General features: G+C 42.4%; 1 protein-coding gene across 40 annotated transcripts in view; it reads right to left on the bottom strand.

Annotated features, from left to right (window-relative positions):
• Nucleotides 1-12,523, bottom strand: part of Rbfox1 (RNA binding fox-1 homolog 1) — a 1,556,838-nt gene that overhangs the window by 255,181 nt on the left and 1,289,134 nt on the right. The window contains exon 1 of one of the 40 annotated variants that reach the window (XM_031361913.1): nucleotides 5,486-5,764. The exons of 38 other annotated variants lie outside the window; for them this stretch is intronic. The gene's annotated coding sequence lies outside the window, so the exon portion shown is untranslated. Of the gene's footprint in view, nucleotides 1-695; nucleotides 844-5,485; nucleotides 5,765-12,523 lie in introns of those variants that run through there. One more of the 40 variants, XM_031361927.1, reaches the window with a different exon arrangement.

Below are 12,523 nucleotides of genomic sequence, written 5' to 3'. Positions count from 1 at the left end.
TTTCTAACATCTATAATCCTAGTACTTACAGGGGAGAAATAAGAGGATCACAAGTTTGAAGTTAGTGTGAACTACACAGCAAGATTTTTTCAGAGTACACAACAGATAAACACCTACAAAGTAGAGTCTAAGGGGACAGGAAAGTGAAATATGTGGCCTTTTTTTCCATGGCTGTCCTTTTTCTAACGGTGAAGACTATACCTTCCTCAAGAGAATACAACTATCCACCCACTTTTCCTTGTGTGCTGCATTTACATAACGTTGGCCTATCTTCTCATTGCCTACCCACAACCATGACTTCCTGTTGGCTTGCTGTAACTTGAACTGAACTGGGTTTTGAGAGTTCAATAGAAGAGATCCAGGAAGTTCTGTGGACACATGGAACTTCTGGTAGAGTAGTAGACAAAACCACGGAGTCTCTGCATGAAGACTTCCGACCTCTGTAATGTCATAAAGGAAATGTCCAAGACTTCAGTAGAGGAAAGAAAGGGTGCATGCTGGACAGATTGCTGGCTGACTTTTGAAGGGTGGGCTTGAAAAGGCTACTAAAAATGAGTGTCTTACAGAGAACAGGGTGAAAGGAGAAGGGGTATGAAGCTCTCCAGAGAAGGACTGACCCCCCCCACACACACACACCCCCAAAGGTCGGACAGGCCGAGAAGGGGCAAATGCAGTGCTGGGGTGTGGCTTCCTACCTTTTTCCTGTGACTTCAGTACAGAAGAAAATACTCATATTATTATTTTAATGAGACTCCAGACAAAGCAACTCTTCCTTCAGTTTCCCTGAAGTTAGTGAAGGGTCTTCTTTCCACTGCCAAACATCTTTATACAAGTGTGTGTATCCTGGGACACAATAAAGGAAACAACATAGTCCTCTGATGCACTGAAGTTTTGCAAAGGAGCAAGTTTGTATAGGACAACACTTGTGTCATTTGTTTGGGGATGGGGATGGAGAGAAGCAGTGCAGAGTTGGCACTGTTGCTACTCTTGCTGGCCTCTTCCAAAGGCACATTACAAAGATGGTCAGGACTGAGGTTCAGAGTAAGGAAATGATCTGCACTCCAGGCAAACCCAAAACAAATCAAACACTCATTTATAGTTGTACAAACACTCAGATACTGGGGGGTTTCTTATCCAACATCTGATCTTTACCATTAGATAGTCTCATAACTCACACTGGCCTCAGAAAGACTTAATAATGAATTTTTAAGCACTTGTGTGGAGTGACTGTGCTAAATAGAACCAATAGGAAGTGTAGGAAAAATGATATGCATCTTTGATTTTGTTGTATCATGTCTATTTTGTTTGGAGACAAGGGATTTCTAACCCAGACTGACCTGACATTGGCCACACTCTCCCCTCTGCCTGCCAAGTGCTGGGATAATAGGAGTGCATGTCCAATGTCTGTCCTAAAGAAATAGAACTAATGAAGGGGGGAGTCAATGATGGTAAGGAGAAAGGTATATAAGCAGTTTGACAGTGCCATCAGCTAAGGATCTACAAGGAGCCTCAGCGATTTGGACTTGAAGTAATAGACAATGAAGATGGGTCTTTCCCTGAAGAGGGGATACTTCTGCTGAAACGTAGAAGATGAGTGAGAACATTCCAGAAGAGTGAGGGAGAAACAATGTATTTTGAGAACACTGGCAGTTACATTAGCTTGAGCAAAGGGAAGGAGACATGAACCAGACTATATGGACCAGTAAGATAGCTCAGTGTCAAGCATCTTTGCAAAGATCCAACCTGTCCATGCCCATCTGTGCTTCAGCCTGCCTCTCTGGACAGCAGAGTCACCAATACCTGGGAGTTTGTTGGAGTGCAAACTTTCTTGGTTTCACCATAGACCTTCTGAGTTTGCCTTCTGAGTTTCTGTGTTAGTCAACACTAAGTCTAAGATTCCCTATGCTGCTCCTTCCTCTGCCTGCTTTGAATCACAGGACTAGAGATGTGATCCATTCACTATGCTCAGCTTTTTGCAAAGGGAAAAAAGAAAATATTAGCCAGAATATATTTAAGAATATACCAAGAAGCCCCCTAGTGAAAGAGTGAGTCAAGCTTTGCTGGGACCTATTCGGGTGTATTTAAAGAGAAAGGCATCTTTTTCTCTTTGTTCATGTTCTACTGCACAGGGAACCAGAAAATAGCTTAAAACTCAAGCAGGTGTTTGAAAACTCCCATTAGCTAAAAGAGCTGGTGAGGTGGCCTGTTAATGGTTAGACAGGACAGGCTTGGGTGAGGTGCACATTGTGCCCTGGAACTGATGTTAAGTGGAGACTCAAAATTCCTTCCAGTCGCCTCTTGTTAGCAGTAGAGGTAGGCAAATTGCTAGAGAGGATTAAGTGGGGAGACAATGCTTGGATCACTGTCAAGCAGAGAAAAGACTCAATTTGTGGTAATCAGGCCTCTGTAATCACTTCTGTAAGAGGTCTTTGTGGCTGTGCTTGCCTTCCCAAGGTGTGGGCCCAGACCAGGAAAGGGTAGAAAAGTGGCAGCAGGCTGGCTTTTTCTTGAGCACATTAAAATGATTATTCCCCTCCATGAAATAAGCCTGGCTGTTAATAGGACTTTACCTCCACAGGTCTCTCTCCCCACATCTGAGGCTCAGATGCTCCATAAACATTTCAACATCACTGTGCATAAACAATTGATCTGATCTCCATAAACACAGGAAGACCTACAAAGAAGTTTTATGGTCTGTCAGAAGAAGGGGTACATTTCTTCTGTGTGTGTATAAGGTGTGTGTAAAATAGAAACAAAACAAGGGTATATTTTAAGAATTACATAGTAGTGTCTGGGGATGCATGTTGTCCCAGTTCAAGAGAGGCTTCTTTAAAGATGGGCAAGGGTCTTTTCCTAACATAGAGAACACCTGCCCAGGCTGTTTATACCAGTGGTTTTCCAAAGGCCCTGACCAGGCCTCTATGAGCTTCTGTTTTCCAACTCTTCTCTGGAATTTGGTAACAAAATGAAAGAGAGCCCAGGTTACCAGGAAGAAACATTAGGCAACTTTGAAACAAAGGAAGGGTGCAGGGTTGAGATAGTATTTAAAGCCCGGATGTGATTCACTCTGTAACCAATGTAATTTTATGTCCTTGAGAGACGGCCCCTCTGCCTTGATCTTTTTCAAGTACAAAATAGGCTTTCAGCTGGTTGCCTTTACATGAATCAGGGGGAAGAAGGGCAAGGAGAGAGAGAGAAAAAACTAAGAGGAGCCGAACTCTAAGGTCTTAAAAGTGAGATGGACTGTCCCTCACCACATATGATGGTTTCTCCCTGGAAGGTTTAGAAACAGTCACAGTGAAAACAGTCCCAGACACCCTTCTCTCTTCCAACCCATCACTAACCCACATTTTAAAAACAAAGCAGTAGGCAATATAGGAATTTCAGAATGCTATATATACAATAAAAATGATCATTTGAGCTGGTGAGCTGCCTCAGTGGGTAATGATGCCTGCTGACCAGCTTAATGACGTGAGTCAATTCCTGGGACCCACACAGTAAGAGAAAACTCCCACAAGGTATCCTTTTACTACCTCACAAGCACTGTGTCCTCCTGCTCCCAATATAAGAAGTCACAAAGCAAACTCAATAAAAATATAAAAATGAATACTAAAACCATTCTTTAAAACATAAATGTCATAGTTTAACTGCCCAAATAAGATTATTTCTCATCAGTATATGTGTGTATACATATGTGTGTATATATGTGTATATATGTGCATGTGTATAGATATAGCTATAGATATCTCCCTTTCATCAAAATAAAATTAACAGAAAGTCAGCCCTCACTTCAGATATATTAAAAATATTTGTTTCAAAATAGTAGTTTCAGAGAAGCATATTTTACTGTACTAATTGCTACCCCAAACACATTTGTATTTCTGCCCAAAATCCTAAGCATCCTATATGTCTATATTTGACAGTCAGTTTTCATGTTCCCCTCTTTAATTTCACCTCTCATGGGTCAACCATTAAAAAAAGATTACACCTGTTACTCCAAAAGAAAGAGCTAGAACCTGAATCAAAAAATTAGCCGGGGATCTCACAGAAAGACTGGTAACTCCAAGTGACTACTTGTATGCTTGTGTTAGCAACACTACAGCTTGGAACAGGCAGAGAGAGAATGTTGCCCTGCTTCATTGGACGATTTCTTTCTTTCTTCTGCTGGGTGATGTAGACATAAACAGTAGACAGATAAGCAGTGCACACCTTGTGAGTGGCTGTTACATAAACAAACCTTTGCCCCTTACCACATTCCTCAAGATACAGTTAAACTTCAATTACAAAGAGGAAACTCATGCTTGGTTCCTTGGTGCTTTGTTTGTTTGTTTGTTTGTTTGTTTTTAGTGGAAAAAAAATAGAAATATTCTTGTTCCTGAGAATTCACTGAAGAATTTCCAAACATTTCATACACAGGTAAGCACATATACACACCCCCAAAATAAGTAAAAGAGGCAACTTAGGAATAGATTTTTCTGCCCTGCACTAGTTATATAAATGAAGGAATAACTGTGTCAAAATCTTTCAGTTCCATCCTCTAGGTTTCTGTAGTTTTAAGGATTTCTATTTAAAAGAGAGATTCCTTGGGGCCAAAAACAAACAAGCAAACAAAAAAACCAAAAAAGAAAAAAAAACCAACAACAAAAACCCAAGTTGTCCTTAAGAAGTGTGTTATGTACTGGTAAAAGCAGCTTGTGCAAACTACATGGGACCCATCTTCTGTCAATTATCCCAATTTCCTAGAAAACAAGGAAGAAGGAGGGCTCTGGGAAAACAGAGAGAGCTAGAGCCACTTAAGGTTCCGTGGAATGTGGGAAGGCAGAAGTCCTGCCTGTTCTCCTACTGCTGCTCTACAGACCTGCAAACATGAGCAGGTCAGCAAATCAGAAACTTCCCCAGCCACCCTCCCCCACACCTCAGCAGACACCACATCAACACAAGAAGCTGAACCACATGGTCTGTCCAGCTGTCCCCAGTCAGCATCAAGCACTCCTTTCCTTCGCAAGCATGCACGTAAAATAGACAGCACAAGGGTACAGATGCTGATGGAAGTTTTGGTACAAAGTACTCCACATTTCTCAAGGCCTGTAGAAGCCCCGTTCCTCCACTTCTCAAATCCACTGTCAGCTGAAACTCAGTCACCCAAGTATTTCTGAGTAACAACAGCTATGCAATTACCTGCCGAGATTCCTTTTTATTCCTTTCTGTCTTTTACAAGGTGCACTCTCCGTGTGCAGAACCGGCAAGAAGAGCTATGACTACTTAAGAAAGAGAGATCAAATTTCTCTGTGTGGCACCTGGATCAGGGACAGTTACTCACTAACTAGTTTTGCTTTGTAAGGCGCCCCTAACAAAAGGCCAAAATCAAATACAGAAGAGTACCTCTCTCTCTCTTCCCCTCTCTCTCTCCCTCTCTCTCTCTTTCCCTCTCTCTCTCTCTCTTTCTCTCTCTCTCTTAGTCCCCAGTGGGAAACAATACACTCACCCCAAGTGTGAAGCAAGCAGGCACAATGTTGAGTGGCCGGTGTCAGTGTTACGTGCTAAAGATTAGCTCCATGGGCAAGAGGGTGGGCTACAGGAGGGAAAAGGGATGGCCATGCTTTGCAAAGGGAAAAAAAAGCAAACAGGCAGAAGAAAAGCATCAGAAATATGTACCAAGAAAAAAAAAAGGCAAAGAGATGGGAAATTAATAATCCAACAAGCAGGATGTCTCTGTGTTATTAATCACATTGCCACAGAGAGCTGCGGAGGAGCCCAGAGCTGCACATGGAAGGGGAGGGGTTTGAATGCCATTGGTTGCTTCTGCTCACTCCTGTACATCTCAGCCAATCCTCCCTGTGCCTTGAGGTACAGATAGATCTGTGCTGCAGTTACAAACCACTGGAAGATGAGAAATCACGCTCTGTAGGGTGAGGCTGTGCTCGGTCCAGTTAATGCACTATAAACTTTATTTGAGCTGACTTCTCCCTGGATCCCCCAGTGACAGGGTCAGGGGTGCAAGCAATTCCACCCCAAATCATGCCATAATCGAATTGCTGCCTATTTCCCGAACCTATAATGAAAAAGGCAACCGAAATAATGCCAGTAATGTTGGCGGTCTCCCTTGCCTGTCCGACGCTATTACCTGCGAATGCCTGCCGCCATTTCCTGGGTACTCTAACAATGAATATATTTCACAGCTCACTGGCTCTCCTGCGTGGGTGGCGTGGTATAGACACCTACATGATAGGAAAAGAAATCTAAGACAATAAGGCTGTGTCTGAAGGCTGAGCCTGGCAGCCCACTAGGGAGGAGAGGGGCCTTTTATCCAAGAGGCAGGCTCACACACACACACACACACACACACACACACACACACACACACACACACGGGGTGGGGAGAGAGAGAAAGAGAGAGACAGAGACAGAGAGAGAGACAGAGAGAAACAGAGAGAGAGAGAGACAGAGAGAGACAGAAACAGAGAGACAGAGAGAGACAGAGAGGCAGAAAGATGCACACATGCAAAAACACAGTACAGTTCAGAGACACAGCTAAAGCTAACACCAACTTGATTTCTCTTTGTCTCTTTACGTCCCAGACTCGTCACCTGCGGCATAATAACATAGAGTCTGACTCCTTTATCAAACTCAGATGGTTTAGATGCTCAGCAACAGTCTCTGAAGAAAATAAGACAGATACGGCTTTAGGGACTGGAGGTAGAGTAAAATAATATGCATGCGTACCTTACCTGCAAATGCCCTTGAAGTCTTCAGTTGCTATTAGAAACATTGTTTTGTTTTTAAATCAAACTCCACTATTTACATGTCCTTAAAAATATAATTCAACATTGTCATGGTATTTCACTCCTCAAGAAAGTGCTGGTGATAGCAGAATATAGCAGTTCAGAGACTCTGGGCTATAAAAGGCCCAGTGCCCAGGCCTTTTATAGTTATTAGTTCTACAACTGCCTATTGAAAGAGGCTGTCTTCAGGCCAGTGGGAAGCTTCAGCTGGACTCTGTATCTGCTTAAGTCTCTGGAACCTTAGGACTCTCCTAGGCTAGCAGCCCTCACTTACATCTACAGCATGTAGAATCTGATCACTCCAAGCAGTTATTTCCAAATTGTCCAACATTAGATTCCTGCCTTATAAACCTTGGCAATGCCAGGAAATGTCACCATGCCCAACCCATAATCAGCACAAACACAGGCTCTGACATTAAACTGGGTAGAGGTGTTCTTGTGGTCCCTGAATCCAGATAGTCAGTTCTCTGAAAACAATGACTAGGCTAGCCGGAAACACAGACTATAAATGACTGTGATGCACACATATATATGTATATATGATATTTGATTCATATCATATATATTGTAAATCGCTAATAATCATAACACATGTCTTGTTTCTTTTATTTTATTTTCATCTCCTGTTTTAACATAGAAACCCCTGTCTAATAATTTTTTCTACACTAGTTCAAAAAAGTCACCTTCTTTGTCTTCACCATTTCCTTATATAAGACACCAGTCTGGGTTGTCACATTCAGTGGCAAGTCTAGGCAGCAGCCAGGTGAGAGAGCCTGGCAAGACTGGTCAGGCTTAGCTCACCCTCTCCCAGCCCCTGGCATATACAGCATGGAGTAAAGGAAGAATCACATTTTAAAAAAAAAAAAAAGACACATAAGGGGGCATGTTGACACTCACAGACAAAGAATACTCCTTTAAAATACTCAGCACTATGGGCTATAGAGACCAGATCTTATAAGAAAAAATCAATATAAGAAAAAAATGCTCTGGATGTAATTGAAGTCGCACATTTGTACACGACTTCTGCTCTACGCCCAATTACTGCTATTTATCAAAGAGTAGACAACATTGAAACCAGCAGCATGAAAAACAAATTTTACTAAGTCAGAGGGAAAAAAATCATCAGAAAGGAAGGGGGTACAAATAATAAATAATTCAATATTCTTGAGAAAATCTCTTGCAGAAAGGCCTGGTTGATTCAAACATCAGACGTGCGTCTGACAAGAGACGTATCGATTCAGACGATTCTATCATTATTCCAGCCAGAGTCCTTCACAGAAGCTGTTCTCTTTGCTCCTGTTTTTATTGCTGTAACCACAGACCTCCTCCACAGACTCCAGTTCTTTGAACCAGTATTCCTTACAGCTTATGTCCTAAGCCTAAGAGGAAGGCAATAAATACATCCAGGGTCCGCTTGGAGGAGGCAAGGGTTCCTCTGCCCTAAAATCTAAACAGGATGAGAGGCTAGTGACAATCTGCTGGGATTTCAGCACTCCATGGAAGGAGTCAGGAAGGGCCTCATCTGTGTAATTACCAGGGCAGAATATTTAGATTCCAGGGAGAGCATTCATCCTCAACAAATCAGACTTACATCTAACAAAGAAATGTCCACTGGTGAACAAGAAGAGTGAGAGCAAATATACTCGTGTTAGTTTAGGGGCTCTGAACAGAGAAGTGACAGCTTCTGACGGTAATAATCTCATACTCTGCTGCCCAAATGGTCCCCAAACTGTACTGGTTCTTCCAATGAAAATAATAGAAAGGAAAAAAATAAAATAAAATGGGAGGGGAGCAAGGAAGAAACGGAAAGATCCTTTTAGGTCAATGTTGATCAGTAAAATACAGTGGTATAATTAGAGGAGGAAAAAATACCTCCATTAGCATTTTGCATAAAGCAGAGCTATTTCTTCAATGTTCGATGTGTTAATTACTAGCAGATAGGAGGTGCCACTGAAAATTAACAGTCTTACAGAGGCACAGGAGGTAAACAGATAAGGCAGAAGCCACTGGAAGGTCGGGAAAGCAAGTCAATTTTGAAGAAAGATAAAAGACTCTTCAGTTCTGTGCTGGTGGAGGAGAAGGGGCCAGGGCAGCAGACCCTGTTAGACATGGTTAATTAGGCAAGGATTCCAGGCTTGTACTAGGTGCAGCATTTGCCATGGTAATCAGGCATATTATTCAAATGTACAGGAAAACAAAAGGCTGGGAGAGCCTGACAAGACACATTATAGTTGGCTCTATTCAGAGCTGCTGTGTGTACCAAGTTCTTCACGGAGTGAGCTGGGTATACTGCTTAACACCGAGGAATAGAGGATCCCCTTAAATTCAGATGACTGAACAGGAGCAGGAGCAAGATCCCCGAGACAATATCACAAGTCTGTATTTGCTGCCTAGCTGGAGAGTCATTGAGGAAGAGATTGGACTGCATTAAAGATGCGTGCTTTGCTTGTGATGCTGCAAGTATTAAGGCAAGATGTTACCCTCAAGAGCAACTGGGTCACAGGGCTTTGAGACCATCTATCTCTTTTTATGTCTTACAACTGTAACAAGCCTTCACTCAGCTCAAATACCAGAAGGTCCCAGAAGATTTCCTACACGTGAGACCTTGAGGAAGTCTTTTCTCTAAGTCCCAATGTGGAGAGTCCGACTATTTCTTCTGAAGCAGGGAATTACAGGCACAAACACTTGGACTGCTTGCTGGCATTTCACAGGGGTTCCACATCATTGGTTGATTTTTATCAATATCATCATTTCTACTTTTACCCAAAAAGTGTTCAAGCAGGGCTGGGGAGGAGGCCCATTGCTTAAAGCACTTGCCACTTAAGTCTGAGAACGAGTTTGACCACCCCCCAACCACAGAACCCATATAAAAGCCATAATGTCACCCACTGCCTCCCCAACACCACAGAATGGACCTAGGTCCCCTTCCTCTGTTCTTCTTTCTTAACAATTAGCCAGGGTTGGTGGGGGTGACTTCGGGGTGCTCCATCCCATCAGTTAAGCACTACAGGAAGGGACAACTGGGGATAAAAGTCTCTATTCTGATCAAATTAACCGGACACGGATCAATAGGGAGCCTCTGCACATCCTTAAGCTAAGAGTCTGTGGATTCCGGGCACAGAGTCATCTGAGAACGAGAGAGCAGGAGAGTGAGAGGGGAATAATATCTGCTTCCTCGGCACAGAGATTTCCTTTTATTGAATCTGTCACTTCCCATTTCGGTTAACAAACTGCTGCAGAGAGCTCATAGCTGGGCAATATTACAGCTCCACGGAATACAAAGCACGAGCAATTGTTTCAGATTGGGGGTTTAATAGGACAGAAAGGGCAAGGAGAGAAGCAAGAGAGCCAGGGACTCTGCTCCTCAGAGGGGAGACAGGAAACAGCCAAGTTTCACTTCCTTTCCACCTGTTTGACATCACTGTCAGCTCACCACTCAGAATAAGCATTCACCAGGTCTAGAGCTTTCTTTTTTTTTTTTTTTTTTTTTTTTTTTTTTTTTTTTGTTTGTTTGTTTGGTTGGTTGGGTGGTTTTTCTAGGAACATGCATGGAAGGTATTGCTGCTACCCTCCACTATAGAGGAGTGAGGTTGGGGATTTTTTTTTGATTATGACACTAGGTAGCCCTGGCCAGCTTTGAACTCACTATGTTGACCAGACTGCCCCTTGAAAACACAGAGACTGTCTTCCTCTGCCTCCAAAAGGCTTGAGATTAAAGGCATGTGCCACCACATCCTAGTTGGAGAGATGGGGTTTTGTTACTGTTGTTTTGATGTTTAGAGAAAAACTTTCTTTGTGTAGCCCTAGCTGGCTTGGAACTCACCCTAATGATCAGGCTGACCTCAAACTCAGAGATTTGCCTGCCTCTGCCTCCTAACTGCTGGGATTAAAGGCGTGCACCACTACTGCCCAGACTGTTGTTTTGTTTGATTAATTGATTGATTTTCAATGCATTAATTTCTTCTACTTTCCTATAGTGGACATGTAACAGTAGCTGCTGGACACACGAGAAATCTGGCCCTTCCTTACTTCTTGAAATTCAATTCATGTTCTTTGACTGAGCATGGTATTCATGAGAGAGAAGACACTGTTTATTAACAGTGTTATCTATTTCAAACGCTCTAGTATGTCAACCCAAATCACACAAGTAGAAAACAGCCACGCCATGTGTGGATACCATGGCTCATGTTGATTCTACAACATATTTCTGCTTGACCATTCAGTGTGTTCCTACCTCTTATTTCTCAGAGCTGAACCATTCAAATACATGGTTTATAGCCACCTTCTACATATGTGTTTTCAACCATAGTACAACTGACAAGCAGCCAGACATCTATTAATCCTCAGCTATTGAGAGTTGCTGTCGCCCAACATGAACAGCATATTAGAGTCATCTAAAACCTTAAAACTCCCAGACACCCAACCCCCCTCTCAGGGGAGTTGACCATATAGCTAAATCTGTAAGGCAATGGGCACAGTAATAGTACAAACTAGTAAACTGTTAACAAAAGAACTAGGTCTTTAAGAAGATTATGGAGACAAGGCTAGGGCTGCTGAGGACTGCAAACACACCAGCGTTTATAGCGTACAGTGGAGGAAAGGCAATGTCCCTTGTATACTATTGAATCTTTTAGGGACTTTAGCTGCTTTATAATGTGAAGATGGTACATTGTCCCAGAGATAAGAAATAATATTCGACAACTAGAGAGAACTGTGCTTTGGATAACGTAGACCCTCAGCAAACGTTATTGTACTGGCTAATCCATAAAAGTTTTCCATTGGGAAACATTGAAAACAACAGCAAAGATTTGTGTTAAGATGAAATCAAAGAGTCTTTTACATTTTTCTACCTTTATTTCATCTAGTGTCATCTTTCCAAGATCTCTGACAAATGATATGCATCTTCTTGTCTCATTATTGCTTCTTCATTGACTCTCTTTTAATGACCGAATCATCCACCTTACATATACTTAAATGTGCTATGTTCTGCAGGCCACCATCTCCATGAATGATGGCACTTACATTCACTATATCATGAAGCCTCACCTGGCTCATAGATACCTATGATAAACACTTGTGGAATAAACAAGTAACAATTGATTGCCTATCAATTGATCTGGGGTAATCTAGATCCCTTACTGAGTGTTCATACTTAAATCTCACCCCTAGACTTGATGCATCAGAATCCCGGGAGGTATCATCTGGAACTTTGATTCCCACGAGCTCCACAGGTGAAACCTATTCCTGGAGGTGCTAATTGGGATTGTTATTACTCCAGTAACAAGAGTCCAGGCTCTGTGCACAACAGCAAAGAAAGATACGGTTAATCCACACAACCTGAAGAGGTGAGTCCCAGGCTTTTCATCTTGAGGCCATGGATTCTCAGAGATGTACTGGAAGGTAATTTAGCTACTCAATAATAGACCTGTCTAGCTCTACACAGGAATGTAAAAAATAAATTGGAATCACCTGGACTCCTTCAAGAACTATACATTTTGGGGGCCCCACCCAAGACCCACTGAATTAGGAACTATGAGAATGGCAGTCAGTCATTTAGAGTTTGATATGTATGGAAAATATGGGGTTCATTGATAATGATGATGAATAGAAAGAGGGCAGGCCACAGCAGTAGTGCTCTTTCTTGGGGATAGAAATGGTTTTAGAAGTGAGGATTCCCATTAAAAAATGGGGTACAGAGCTAAACAAAGAATTCTCAATTGAGGAACTCCGAATGGCTGAGA

Source organism: Mastomys coucha, unplaced genomic scaffold, assembly GCF_008632895.1.
Source record: "Mastomys coucha isolate ucsf_1 unplaced genomic scaffold, UCSF_Mcou_1 pScaffold12, whole genome shotgun sequence".
Lineage (NCBI taxonomy): Eukaryota > Metazoa > Chordata > Mammalia > Rodentia > Muridae > Mastomys > Mastomys coucha.
Note: the sequence above shows the minus strand (reverse complement) of the source record. Positions and strands in the feature narration are given on the sequence as shown.